We start from the raw sequence: 14192 nt of genomic DNA, 5'->3' as shown, positions 1-14192 counted from the left end.
TATCACATTGGTGAAAAATCCTTAAAATTCAGTAAGACTGTGTGAATCAGCAAATAGAATAAGTTAAAACTTTAAAATATATGGAGAAATTCTCTTAATTCTCAGCATGATGTTAGATAAATGAACTTCATTAACAAAATTATCAACATACACGGTTTCCCCACGTGATTTATTTACATTCTTCTAAAGTCATGCGTTTGTTGTGTTACGAAAGCAGATCAACTAAGCCTCCATCTTTAAGTTACTCTATTCTCTAGGACGTTTTCTGTAACTAGCAAATTTTAAATGAGTAGTCTCACTCCCAACCCTTAAATAGAAAAAAACGAAAGAAGTGTTTTGCTTAAGCCATTGTACATTGTAAAGAGAGTTTTGTTTGTTTGTCTGTTTGTTGGTTTTAAGCTGCATTCAGAGCCATGCAAGAATCGCAAACTGGGGCAGTCCTGGAGAGGGGTTTTAGGTATAGCCAAAGTCAGGGTATCGTCTTAGTAATATCTCAGCTCTGAACGGTCTGTCAATAGCGATACCTTAGCACACTGAGTTGTGGTTTTGTAAATAAAGTTTTATTGTAAAAGTGACCAGCCTTCCTTTCATCTTTTGTTGTAACCACTTTTCTTACCCAAAAATGTAAAGGTATAGAACACAAGAGCTAGCATTTATTGAGTGCTTACTATGTACCAGACCTTCTTCTAAACTTTTTACAGAGTGACAGGGTGGCTCAGTCAGCTAAGCATCTGACTCTTGGTTTCAGTTCAGGTCATGATCTCACGGTTCATTAGTTTGAGCCCCATATTGGACTCTGCTGTCAGCACAGAGCCCTCTTCAGACCCTCTGTCCCTCTTCTCTCTGCCCCTCCCCCACTTGTCTCTCTCAAAGTAAAGAAATAAACTTTAAAAAATTAACTCTACAGATTTAATTCACTTATTCCACCCAACAAACCCATGAAGTAGGTATTATTATTCCTTTTTCGCTGATAAGACAGGTGAAGCAGCTTGTCCAAGGTCATATAACTGGTCAGAGATGTGGCCAGATTTAAACTCAGACAGACAAATTGACTTCAGAGCTCCTCTTTTTTTTTTTTAATGTTCATTTTGAGAGAGAGAGAGAGAGAGAGAGAGCATGAGCAGGAGAGGGGCAGGGAAAGAGGGCAACACAGAATCTGAAGCAGATTCCAGGCTCCGCACTGTCAGCAGAGTCTGATATGGGGCTCGAACTCACAAATGGTGAGATCATGACCTAAGCTGGAGTCAGATGCTTAACCACCTGAGCCACTCAGATGCCCCAACTCCTGCTCTTGATCTTTAGGCTGTACCCCATATACAGCTTCAGACATGAATCAATTACAATTTTATTTAGCCAGGATACATGCTAGGTAACAACTATCCTAAGAGAGGGCCTTAGTGACTGATTTCAAGGTGAACAAATTCATACTGGATCATAAGATAGAAGTGACCAGTGCACATTAACAGAATCTTTTGCTGTAAACCGAGGTAAAAGATGCTTCAGGAAATGCTATACCTGGAAAACTTTTCCAAACGTTTTTCACACTGACCATCAGTACTGGGATGCTGTGGGTGAAGTGGACCAGATGTAGACCAATTTGGTTTTGAATTTGGGTGGTTTTTTTTCTCCTTTAACCTCTCTTAAAGACTTTTTGGAACAAGGTGGCATAATATATAAGATTTCAAAAAATAAATTAATCCTACATTATATACTTCTTCAGTTGACTTGTTTACTTAAAGAAGAAAAGTTATGCTAGAGGAGAGAAAGTGACGAGTTTAAAATTCAACAGGGTTCATCTGGTTTCCCTTGTGCTCATGCCTTCAAAGGCTATGGTCGAGGGGCCCTTTGAAGAGCAAAAGCAAGACAGGGGTGCACTGATTAAAGCAGACCCCAAATGTGATCCCATTCCAGCCGGAGAATATTTAAAATTATATAGCTATGTTTTAGCTAACTGGATTATGGGAAGGTCAGTTCTAAGCTGAAGATGGATTAGTAACGTTTTATCTAAAGAAATATATTCATGACACCTTTTTTGACACTTTTTGAATAAAAGCAAACTTAATAAAAGTACTCTGATAAGACCAAAAGCAGAATCATATATGTGGATTTAGCACATACTTCCTAGGCCTAGGAAACCCATCAATACATTGGCCCTCTTCTAATATTTAATTCAATTGAACAAACCTGTGTTATGCTTCTATAGTGCGCCAAGAATCACATGATGACGAGCTTAAACTTACTTCCTGGAGAACGCAGTGAGCTGGGGAGGGGACAGTGCTGATGAATCTACCTACTGTATCAGGATAGGTGGTGTAACAAATCCGTGCACAAAGTTCAGTCGCGCCATAGATGAAAGAAAAATCATTCTGAGTAGAAGGAGAGAGTGGAAGTTGAGAAAGCTACGGACAAGAAATGATCGTTTCTCCAGGCTTTGAAGTACAGTTTGGGGTTTGCCAGCTGGGATGTGTTCTGGACAGGGAATAGTACATACAAATGCACAGAAGTTTAAAAGTATCTGGCCTATTTGGTAAATTGTAAGTAGCCTCCTGCACCTTCCAAGATATGTGGTAAGATTTAATTAGAAGATCTTGCTACCAAGGAAATGTGAGATGATGTTACGAAGAATAGTCTACACAGCAGTTAACTTGAGACGTACTCCAATAACAATGTGGAGGGATTGAGGTTTTTAAGCAGGAGAATAAAACGAGCAGATTTAGGATGTTAGCTCTGGGGGTGAAGTGTAATCCAGCTTAGTTTTCCTAGTGTCCCTTCTGGGATGCCCTGAACAACTTAACAGTGGGAATTATATTTATTGCCTTTACCCTAAGAACATACATAGATCATTATGTTCCCTGATGCTCTTGACTTCCATGAAACCTCTGATCTGCAGTGAGGCACGCCTTTTTAACCCTTCTTCCGTCCTGTCATTCCTGAAGTTCAAGGAAGGGACAGGGAGTCATCAACTGACCCACTGTGGCTTTTTTTGCTCCTTTATATTTTTCCTCATGTCAGTTTCTCAACCTCAAACTCAGGCTCTGTTGAGGTATCTTGGGTGGGGCCTAATCTCAAAGCCAAAATAATCCTGGGCCCTGAAAACCAGGTCTTTAAATATTACTAATCTAGGGAGAGTACCCTACAAAGGATTGCTCTTTTGACCTCTGAGTCACTCATGGCTGATAAAGAAAAATCTATATTGTTTTTCCTTTGGTGAGGAGGAAGTGACCATTCTCTGGAAATCATGATATATGAAACAACTAACTAATTAGAACCTAAATGGGGAGTGCGGAAAGTGGGAGGGAGCAAGGCTCAAACAGTCCTGCTTCAGTGGTAAATTATTCGATGAAGGCTTTCCCTGTTTTAACATTCATGCTTATAAAAGGAAATAGTTTCCTTTTCTGCTTTTTTTTCTTTTTTTTTTTTACTTTAAAAGCAGCCTAAACCATAGTTTCTTTCTTGCCTGGTATTGAGCGCATGCCAAATCTACCCTAAACTGCACAGATGGAAAAAATTAGTCTATGTCTGTGGTACCTCTGGGGTTGAATATTTTTAGTACTTACATCTTTAGCTAAAGATTCTTTCTTCCAAGACTCTCATAGAATCATTTTATTGTCATCCCATGGATAAACTTACTGAGATAAAAATTAATAATATCATGTGTTTGCATATCCCTTTATATAAATTATTGTAAGCTTTCATATATACCTTAATGTAATCCTCAGAATAACCTCTGGAGTTATTCCCATTCTACAAATTAAGAAAGAAAATCTTAGTCTCAACACCCACAGAGTTGAAAGAATTTAAATTTGAATGTGGGTCTTCTAATCTTAGTTTAGGGTTCTTTCCTCCCTCCCTAGCTCACCCTAAGCCAGAGGTCTATTTTTTCCCTCACTAGCTATAAAACTTAGGACAAATTCTTTTTTTTTTTAATTTTTTAAAATGTTTATTAAATTTTGAGAGAGAGAATGCGAGTGGGGGAGGTGTAGAGAGAGAGGGAGACCCAGAATCCGAAGCAGGCTCCAGACTCTGAGCTGTCAGCACAGACTCCCACACGGGGCTTGAACTCACGGACTGCAAGATCATGACCTGTGCCAAAGAAGATCGCTTAACCGACTGAGCCACCCAGGCACCCTATAAGAAAAATTCTTTTTCACTTTCAGCCTAAAAGCCTAGCTATAGTCATTAATTAATCCATCCAACAAATATTTATTGAGTGCCTACTGTGAAAAGAATAGAAGCTGAGAACACAGAGCTAAATAAGACAAGGGGCACCTGGGTGGCTCAGTCGGTTGAGCGTCCGACTTCGGCTCAGGTCACGATCTCATGGTTTGTGGGTTCGAGCCCTGCATCAGGCTCTGTGCTGTCAGCTTGGAGCCTGGAGCCTGTTTCGGATTCTGCCCCTCCCCTTCTCGTGCTCTGTTTCTCTCTGTCTCAATAACAAATAGACTTTAAAAAAAAAAAAAAGAACTAAGTAAGACAAAGCTCCTGCTATCCTGTGAAACTAATATTCCTTTAAAGAGGAGGAAGAAAATGAAGTAACACTTATTGAAGGTTTACTACATGGCAAGCACTGTTCTGAGGGTTTCACAGGTACCAACCCAAAGAAGTAAATCTGATTAGTATACTCACCACACAGTTCCGGAAACTGAGATATAAAGAAATATAAAGAGGCTAAGCGACTGGCCCAACATCACACAGCCAGTAACTGACATCACTCTGAGATTTGAAGGACTCAGAATTAATTACCTTAATGACCATGTTTCCTTTTTGGTTTTCACCATAGTTGTCTTCCAATGAAAAAAGTCAAGTTTTCCATTAACAAGCTTCCTGCATACATCTTTCCCTATTAGACCTTAGTTGATTTGTTTGCAATTCTTTTAATTAAGATGGCAGCAGCAGCATCTCCCTTCTCAGTAAGAAAGACTCGCTGTGCCCGTACATGATAAGAATGCTAGTCTTATGTACCAGGGAAAAAGAAAAAAGAAGTTATGCAAAACTCAATTTCCAGCTTTACTGCACTTCTATCTGGAAATTAAGTCTTTTTCGCTAATATGGATTTTATCTTACAAGCAACAAATGTTTGCTTAAGCATATATACCTGTTCTTTAAAATTGTGTATGTTTCAAAAATAAAATAAAATTTTGTATGTCTCAAATATTTCATAATAAAAAAGTGAATTAAATGACAACCCTTTGCAAATTACTCTAGTTTCAGCCTTCCTTATGAGCTTGCATTTAAGATCTATGTATATGGAATTTTAGGTACAGCCTTGCCTCAAATGAGCACTACCGAATCTTCATAATGAAATTATGTATTTATTTGGAGGAGAGCAGAAACAGGTATTAAGTCCATATTCAAGCTTTGCCTTAACTTGTGTAAGAGTGGGATGGCAAATATCAAAAGATTAATTGGATCCACCAGTTACGGACACCATAGAAGTTTGCCCACCAGAACCCATCTCTACATCTCTGTTCACACAACCCACTTCCTCTGGAAAAGGGCCCATGGTAAAAGGAGGCATATGGAAATGATTCACTTGGGGAAAGCTGTACCCAGAATATCAAAACAGTTTGCTTTCTGTCTTTATATCCTTGCCATCATTTTTCTACCCAAAGGAACCACCTGCTATTATGGCTGTGACACCTGAAAAGCTTTTTGTATATTGCAGGAGATTGCTCATGCGTGGGTGGATTTTCAGGCTGTTCAGTGGTATTTTAAAAAAAGAAAGAAAGAAAGGGTTTTCAGGAGAAATATTCTCAGAGACCGGAATATTGCCTTGTCTTATCGAAATTGCTCTGTAGCCTTGTTCACAAATACCTTAAAACATTGAGCTACAGATGGAATTCAGTAGAAGACACACTGAGCTAATTTCCTTTGCATGATGTTACCCAGAGAAATCAAGCTGTCAGTATCCTGAGGAACAGCCTTCAAAAAGAGACGGTGGCCAAAGCCAAGGGAAGCAGGAAAGATGGAAGAGCTTAGCCCTCAAGAACTTCTTCCCATCCTTCCAAAGTCATCTTTTTTTTAAATTAAAATTTATTACAAAACAGAGTGGGTCTAGTGTTTCTGATTCAAGATGATTATACGGAAACAGTAAAGGGGGCAAGTACTAGGCTGAAAAAAGTCTTGAATTCTACATCATTCTCAATATTCCAGGATGTAACCATAAGGAGGAATGACAGAGACAGGGTTTTAAAAATACAGAATATCATTCTCTGGGTTAACTAGAAACGAGCATCTCTAACTCATGCCTTTCCTTTATCAGACTTTAGTTTGATTTAGCAAATATTTCATAAGCGTTTCTTAGGTACAGATATTTGCAGTAGGTGCTGTAACAGAGAACAAAACAATTTTTAAAGATCCTTCCTTCTGTGCTTTTCAGCTGTGTCTTGGCTTAAAAGCTGCAAAGACATTTTCCAGGTCCTCTTGCGGCCCAAAGTTCAGACACGACTTACTTGTTGCCACTCATACACATGCACGCAAGTCTCAAATTCAGAACTAAAGAAAAACGTGGTAACCGCATGTTCACTATCCGTTCTACTAAAGTGAAATGGCTGTGGTGTGGCTCTGCAGCCACAGCTGATCTGCTGATTTCCTGATGCCCGGATCACAGCTGAGGGGTGTGCTCCTGGTGCTAGAAAGTGCTCGATGGCCACCTGACCCTTAACTTCTAGATGATGGCAGAAGTAGCTGCTCCTCTGGCAGGTCAGGTATGCAGGATCATTCTGGGAGTTATTCCAGGAGGCTGTGCTTCGAGTCTACATCTTTAGCCCTCCAAAGTTGGAAGCCCCAACTTTGCGGACATTTTAGTCATCTGTTGCTGTGTAACAAATATCCCCCAAAACTTAGCAAAGCTGGGCCGAATAGTCTGCTGGTCTCATCCAGGATCACATAGGTGGTTGCATTTAGGTGGTAGCTGTGCTAGACTGGAAGGTTCTAGATGACCCCCCTCACACCTCTGGGATCTTGTCATGGATGCCTGAAAGTCTGAGCCCTATCTCTTCATGTGGTCCAGCTGAGCTGCTCTATATGAAGGCTGCCTTCCAAGAGGGTAAAAATGGAAACTGCAAGAGCCTCTTATGGTTTAGTCTGGGGGTCACACAGCATCACCACTGCCTCATTCTATTGGTCAAAGTTAATCAGAAGGCTGGCCCAAATTCCAGGGAAGGGAAAATTAGACCTCATTTCTTTTGGGAAGTTGTGGCAAAGCCATGCCGCAAAAGGGCATGTGGATAGAAAGGACTGTAGCATCAGTACACTACAAATGTATTAAATCTCTTTCTGCTTCAAATAGCTAGCATGGCATCTGTTATCTGCCCTTGAACTCTGACTGCAATAGAAAGAAAGCAGACAGAGCTGCTGCAGTAGCCCAGGGAGTAGAGAAAGACCTGAGACGTAGTGTGACAGAGTTCATGGGACTCTGATGGGTGGGAGGTAAGTAGAAGGGAAAGTGAGGAAGATATCAAGCATCGAGTCAAGAATGACTCCAAGGTTTTGGCATGAGTCGTGGTGCTATTTACTGAGATGAGGAAGAACAAGTTCAGAGAGAAAATTAAAGTGTTTGTTTTTGAATGAGCCCATTAGACATCAATCTGGAGATTAGATATAGAATTCCGGAGCTTGGGGGAAGAGCTGTGGGCTGCAGATAAATTTGAGAGCTATTTGCATATAAAAACATTTAAAGCCATGAGACTTGATGTAATCAAGGGGATGAGTGAAGATAGAGGAGTTTGAGCCTTGGAGCACAGGCTGCTGAGACAGGGAAGATGAGTAGAATCCATTTCAGTATAAAAAGGAGTCCCTGAAGACACGTGTTAACCCTGTGGACTCCAGGGTCCTTCCTACTCCCACCAATTCTGATTTGAGCACATGAGGAGACCTGGAAATCTGCATTGTTGATGAGCTCTGTAGGTCATTCTGAAATGGGTAATTTGGAAAACACCGAAATAGATAATGACCGTCTTAGAAAACCTCTTATGGGTCCTTAAGTTCAAGGGTACTTCTTTTCTTTCTCCCCACTTCCTCTTATCAGTCATGCATAAAAGACTTGTGAAATGGCATACAGGGGAAGTTGGACCTTCTCTTTTCTTTAACCGCCTTTTATAGGATGGGTGAAAGCAAACTATAAACTCCTGCCAGGAAAAGAAGAGGGTAAGTCCTAAACATAGTGTCTACCCTCCAAGAGTGGCATATTCTCCTTTAAATACCCAGTTTGGTGCCCAATAGTAATATTTAACAAAGCAAAGAGCACCACCCGAGAGCAAAGTCAGTATTTCTTTGTCTACAATTACACATAGTATATGTCTCTTCAGATCTCAGGGAGGGAAGAGCAGCCCTATCCGTCCCATATTTCATGGCAGGTTTAGAGAAGATGAGACAAAAAGCAAATGCTTAACAGCCTGCTATAGCATTTCCTCTCCTATCTATCAAAATTAATGCTGATTAGGCCCCTCTAAGGGAAAAATAACCATTCCGACTTATACTGTCATTGATAGAAGACTGAATTCTTACTGACAGTGAACCTGTGTTTGTCAAATATAAAGGTATAAATGTATTTCCACTAGGACCTAGTCTGGGACTGTGAATCAAATGTTGTTAGTGGTAAGAATTTCACGGACATATTCTCCCTTCTGCAGTTCAGTGGTTGCAACGGGGCCTGAAGCTGTAGGAGCCATGTGTGTGATAATGATTGCATTGATTAAATGCCAATTATGCCTGGACACTTTTCAAAGGCCTCTGCTGGAGAGTCCAAACTGAGTTTTCTGTCTGACATTAGATCAGATCTCCATAATCCTAGGTGATAGCTGTTTGGGGATCTCTAGCAATTACTTGTGTCATGTGCTTTAATCAACAGCATGCTTACTATTATAACAAGTCTCCACACCCACTATGAAGCATTACTCAGGCTCAATTCCCTCAGACACCACCCCGCTCACATGAACCTGAACGTCTGACCCATAGATGATTAAGTCATTCTGGTGAATCATCCTCATTGGGGTGGGGATAGCCCGCCAGCCAGGGCCAGACCTTCACCACCACCAAGTGCCTGTCTAGAGGGATGATGGATTCTATCAGCCTAGCCAGAGGTCAAGTTACCTGTCTCACTGCTCCACTGGGTATCAATCTTCTGGATGGCATCCAACCAGCAATTAATTAATTTACTTAGCATATGCTTCCATTAGCCAACACACAGAAAGGACCAATGTTTGCATATTGTCCCCCAAGAAATTCTTTCCAACAAAGTTTTGTATCTAATCACCATCCTAGGCTGATTTTGCCACCATCCTTGAAATAGCCAGTAGGCTATGATAGAACATTATGAACTGAAGATTGAGCTAAAAGAGTCATGACGTCACCAGCTTGCTGTGTGACCTTAGGCATTTCATTTCAGAATGAGGGAGTCAAGCAATATATTTTAAGACATCCTTTCCAGTTCTAACATTTTATGGATTGTGTTTCTTGCAGAGAGCTTCTAATTCATTTGCCAGAGGCAATTGTATTAGTTTGCTAGGGTTGCCATAACAAGATACCACAAACTGTGTGGCTTAAGCAATAGAAATCTATTGTCTCATAGTTCTGGAAATGAGAAATTCAAAAGCAAGATGTTGAGAGCATTGATTCCTTCTAAGAGCTGGGAGGGAAGGATCTGTTCCGAAATTCTCTCCTTGGCTTGTAGATGGTCATCTTCATCCTATCATGGTGTCCTTCCTTTATGCATGTCTGTCTCCAAATTTCCCGTTTTTATAAGGACACCAGTCATGTTGGAATTGGGCCCACCCTCCTGGTCTCATTTGTAAAGACCTTATCTCCAAATAGGGTCACATTCAAATACTGGGGGTTAAGACTTCAACAAATGAATATTTGGGAGGCACAGTTGAACTCATAACAGCAATTAAATATCAACTATATGTAAGAAATAAAGAATAATGATTTGATTGATTAAGGCTGGTGATTGACACGGGCAGGGTAGGCTAGCAAATAAATTTAGACTGAATTTATTTGGTGTACTCTAATGACCTAAGTCTACACTGTACTCATCTTTGTCTCCACATACAGATTTCGTGCAAGAATCAGCTCTGAATCTCATTGTACCGGAAATACTTAGTTTTGCCATGCTTTGTAATGTCATCATCTGTTTTTATAATTGAATGTGAAACTTCTCAAAAATGTCTTATGACTATTTAACCAATTAATGCTCAAAGGAGCCCCATGAGGATTAACAAGCTGGTAGGCCATTATTTAACTAAATGACCCTGTAGAGGTTTGATTGAGTTTGGCCATTGGAGGATATAATTATGAATGGAATATGCTTTTCTGTGCTGATTTGAGCCTCCTGATCATATAATGCCAAACACACACACACACACACACACACACACACACACACACACACGAAAGGAATGCACTAGAGTCTGCTGACTCACAGCTTCACATTTGGCTTAAATGAAAATACTTGAAAGAACTCACTCAATATGAACTAGGACAGATTGCGGTGGAACAGGGTATTGTCTATCAAGAAACTGACAGAAATCCAGATTTATCAGCAAAAGTACATCCTTCACATCAGTGGTCTCTTTTCAGAGACTCTTTAGCCTGGGAACCCACTAGGGGGAGTGAAGGATCAGGAATTAGCTGACCAGGAGCACTTACAAGTAAATATGACCAGTGCTGCAGCCATTTCTTTTCCTCTAGGAAGGGTAGGGGAAAATTGAGTTTTGGAACTGCTTAAGATCAAATGTTCCCTGCTCATTAACATGGATAGTAGCCCAAAGAATAAAGAAACTCAAATTTGCTGAGTTGGACATGATTACTAAACACACAGGAGGCACACCCATCTTGGAGTCTTTCCTCATGGCTTGGCTCTCTCCACACATTTCCTTTCTGCTTTCATTGGTGGCAGATGGAATTTGGGGTAGATCTCTCACCCAGGCTCCTACAGTCAAAAGATCCTATGCTTGGAGAGTACAACTTCTTTTTCCTGCCTGCTATAACCATCCTAAAATTCTGCTATCAACCTGGTTTCTATTTAAACATGGTCTCTTTGATTCCAGGCCCATGGATTCTAACACTTCCTGCCTTGGATTCCTGTCTTGTCTTTTCTGCACTTCTGGGCTGGCTAGCTGAGCAGAGGCTGGGAACTTGCTTGACTTCTATTTGAGGACATTCAAGGTGTAAAGGGGGAATATCCTCATTTCAGGTTTTTGTCCCGTCCACGAAGTATACTCTATGTGCCTTTGCATTCAAACTATGAGTATTAACTGTCACAGGCTGCAGTCCAAATCTGCTACCAATGGAAGACATTGTTTTGTTCATTTATTACAATCATCATTCCGGAACAACACAAGTTCAAACACTTGAAGATGGAAATGACAAGGAAGATGAATTCCAAATCCAAAAATATTCTGTTTTTTATGACTATGACTTTGTGTCAGGATAATTTATTGAGATATGAATCTCTTGGTCTTCTTCTTATATTTCTCTCCTCCCCTTTTATCTAAGCAAGTTAGAGAGGCCCTAAGTAATTTCTCACCATAGAGATGTTTTGCAGAATGATCTTGCTGTCTTTAGATAAGACCTGAGCTCATTGAAAAGAGTATTCTCCATGCCCTTGAAGGCTGTGGGGAAAGGGAAGGAGCAAATTTTCAGAGAGCATAAAAATATTAGCAGCTCGGATGTGAGAGTGGGTGGGACTTCATTGTGTGGCTGGAGAGTGTTGAACTGGGTTGGTGGATGTCTCTGTGGTCATGACTGTGGGCTGACAACTGGCAGGGTCTCTGTCAGGTTAGACCCCAAGACCTTGCACAGCCCTTGTTGCGCGGGAACCCTAGAAATGACTGAGATTATATTTTCTGCCAGTAAAGCCGAATGGGGACTGAGAATTGGATGTGAGTTGATTCAAAGAAAATAAAGAAGTGAGATATTTCTTACACTTCTGAGTTTATCATCTAAGTTTTATACCGGCTGCGCTATAATTAAGAGTTCATTATGGAGGCCTGGGATTATACAGAAGCAGTATGGTATAGTGGCTAGGAGTGTGGTCCCTGGAGCCAGGCTGCCTGGGTTCAAATCTCAGCTCATCCGCTGACTAGATGTGAATCCTTGGGCAAGTTATTCAGTCTCTCTCTACCACACTTCCCCCCTCTGTGAGAAGAAATGGAGGTAGTAGTACCCACCTCACAAGGAAGTGGTTGAATCAAATCACATAACATATGCAAAGCATTTAGCAAATCAGTGCCTGACATCTAGCAAAATTCAATAAATGTCAGGTAGTATTCCTACAGAATTTTTGGGTCACAATTGCAGTTGTGGAACTTTTAATTATCCTTTAAAATATGTAACACACACAAATGCTACAAAATCCAAATGTTAAAAAAAAAAAGGTACAATGCAAGATAAGGGTATAAATGAAAAACTGTTTTCTAATCCCCCCCTCCCCCCACCCCAGATGCAAGCTGTGCCAAAAGTTTCTGTATATTAAACAAGCGTAGTTGCCTGTAAACGATTCCGTCCCTTTCCCCCCTCAGCAATACTTCGTGGAGGTCGTTCTTTAGTAAAATTGCATTGTATGGATGTGCTCTAGAGTACTCCTTCTTATCTAACCAACCTCTGCATGGACCCCAAGCGTGTTCTTTTTTAATGTTTGTTTATTGGCCTGTTTGTTTGTTTTTGCTCTCCCAAATAATACTGCAATAAATATCTTCATACCTACATCTTTGAGCATATCTGGAATACCCGTGGGATAAATTCCTAGAAGTAGAATCGTTGAAACCAAGGCTTTGTGCGCTGTAAAATTTGGTAGTAGATATTGTCAAATTGCCCTCCACACGGCAAACGATACTCCCACAATCTTTATGTGCACATGCTAACAGAGGAGGTTATTCACTTTTTTTTTTGCCAATCCACCAACCATCCCCTTATAACTTTTGTTTGCATTTAAGAGTAAGCTTGAGCATATATTTATATTTTTTTAAATCTCATTTCTATTTCTTTTTTTAACGTTTATTTATTTTGAGAGAGAGAGACAGAGTGTGAATAGGGGAGAGGTAGAGAGAGAGAGGGAGTCACAGAACCTGAAGCAGGGTCCAGGCTCTGAGCTGTCAGCACAGGGCCTGATGTGGGGCTCAAACCTGTGAGAGAGATCAGGACCTGAGCTGAAGTTGGACACTGAACCCACTGAGCCACCCAGGTGCCCCTCTATTTCCTTTCTGAGAAACAGACTATTAACAAATGGACTGTTCAGAAGTGAAAACAATACATCTGCTGGTTTTATGGAGATCCTTTTAGTCTCATCTCCAGAAAAAAAATTTTTTCTGTCATCACAAGCTACCTGGCAGGTCCGTTCCACAAAACAGGTTTGCCCCGCTCTCTGAAAGTAGAGCTTTCCTACAAAGCCTTCCGTAATCTGAAATCGTACAAAACAAAGAGGTAATTACCATGAATTTATATGGATTTTTTTTTAGTATTTCCAGACCCCCAAAATAATCTGTTTTAGGCTTTCCTGATACATTAGGACACATCTTGCTAACAAATGCACAAAATAAACAGATGTGGCACAGCTGCTCATGGACAGTTCACAGCTCCGGGGGCTGGACGCTGAGATGCCCAGTGTCGTTGCGGGGAAGAGCTGGGCGGGGCTGCTCTCCTTGCTCTGGGTGCGCGCGGCTTCTATAAAGGCTCACTTCTGCATTTTTCATAAAAGCAAAAATCCTCTTTGGATTTCTTTCATTTAGCCAAAACAAATACTAATGCAGGTCTTTCATAAAGGTGAAGTGGTGTAACAGTGAACTTTTCGAAAAGCAGGGGGTATCCGTATACTCTGACTTCTTGGCGCTGTCCCTCAATGCCACTCTACCAGAGACGACAGGGGAAGACTTTTGGGTTTTTTTTTTTTTTCAGTGTATTTGGTAGTGGAAGCTGCCCAGGGATCAAAGGATGGAAATGATAAGATGCCTCCTTGGGTATGTTCCTAGAGGCTGTCACCTGCTCAGAGAATTTGGATGACCCAAAAGCAAAAGAGCTTGAATAAATCTTTTGCATCCAAGACATGCCACTGAGAGTGTTTAGAGGTGAGACAAGAAGAAAAATCAAATTTTACAAAATGTCTGAATAATGTTTAAATGGTGTTCTTGTGTTCTTACACGGTTTACGGTTTTTCTGTGCAAGTAACAAGTGAAATAAGAACGGATCGATCAGAT

General features: G+C 40.7%; 1 long non-coding RNA gene across 1 annotated transcript in view; it reads right to left on the bottom strand.

Annotated features, from left to right (window-relative positions):
* Nucleotides 1-14192, bottom strand: part of LOC115288350 — a 42451-nt gene that overhangs the window by 2435 nt on the left and 25824 nt on the right. The window lies entirely within an intron of this gene.

Source organism: Suricata suricatta, chromosome 3 (genome assembly GCF_006229205.1).
Source record: "Suricata suricatta isolate VVHF042 chromosome 3, meerkat_22Aug2017_6uvM2_HiC, whole genome shotgun sequence".
In the NCBI taxonomy this organism is placed as follows: Eukaryota; Metazoa; Chordata; class Mammalia; order Carnivora; family Herpestidae; genus Suricata; species Suricata suricatta.
The sequence above is the reverse complement of the archived record's forward strand: the minus strand, read 5'-3'. Positions and strand labels throughout refer to the sequence as shown.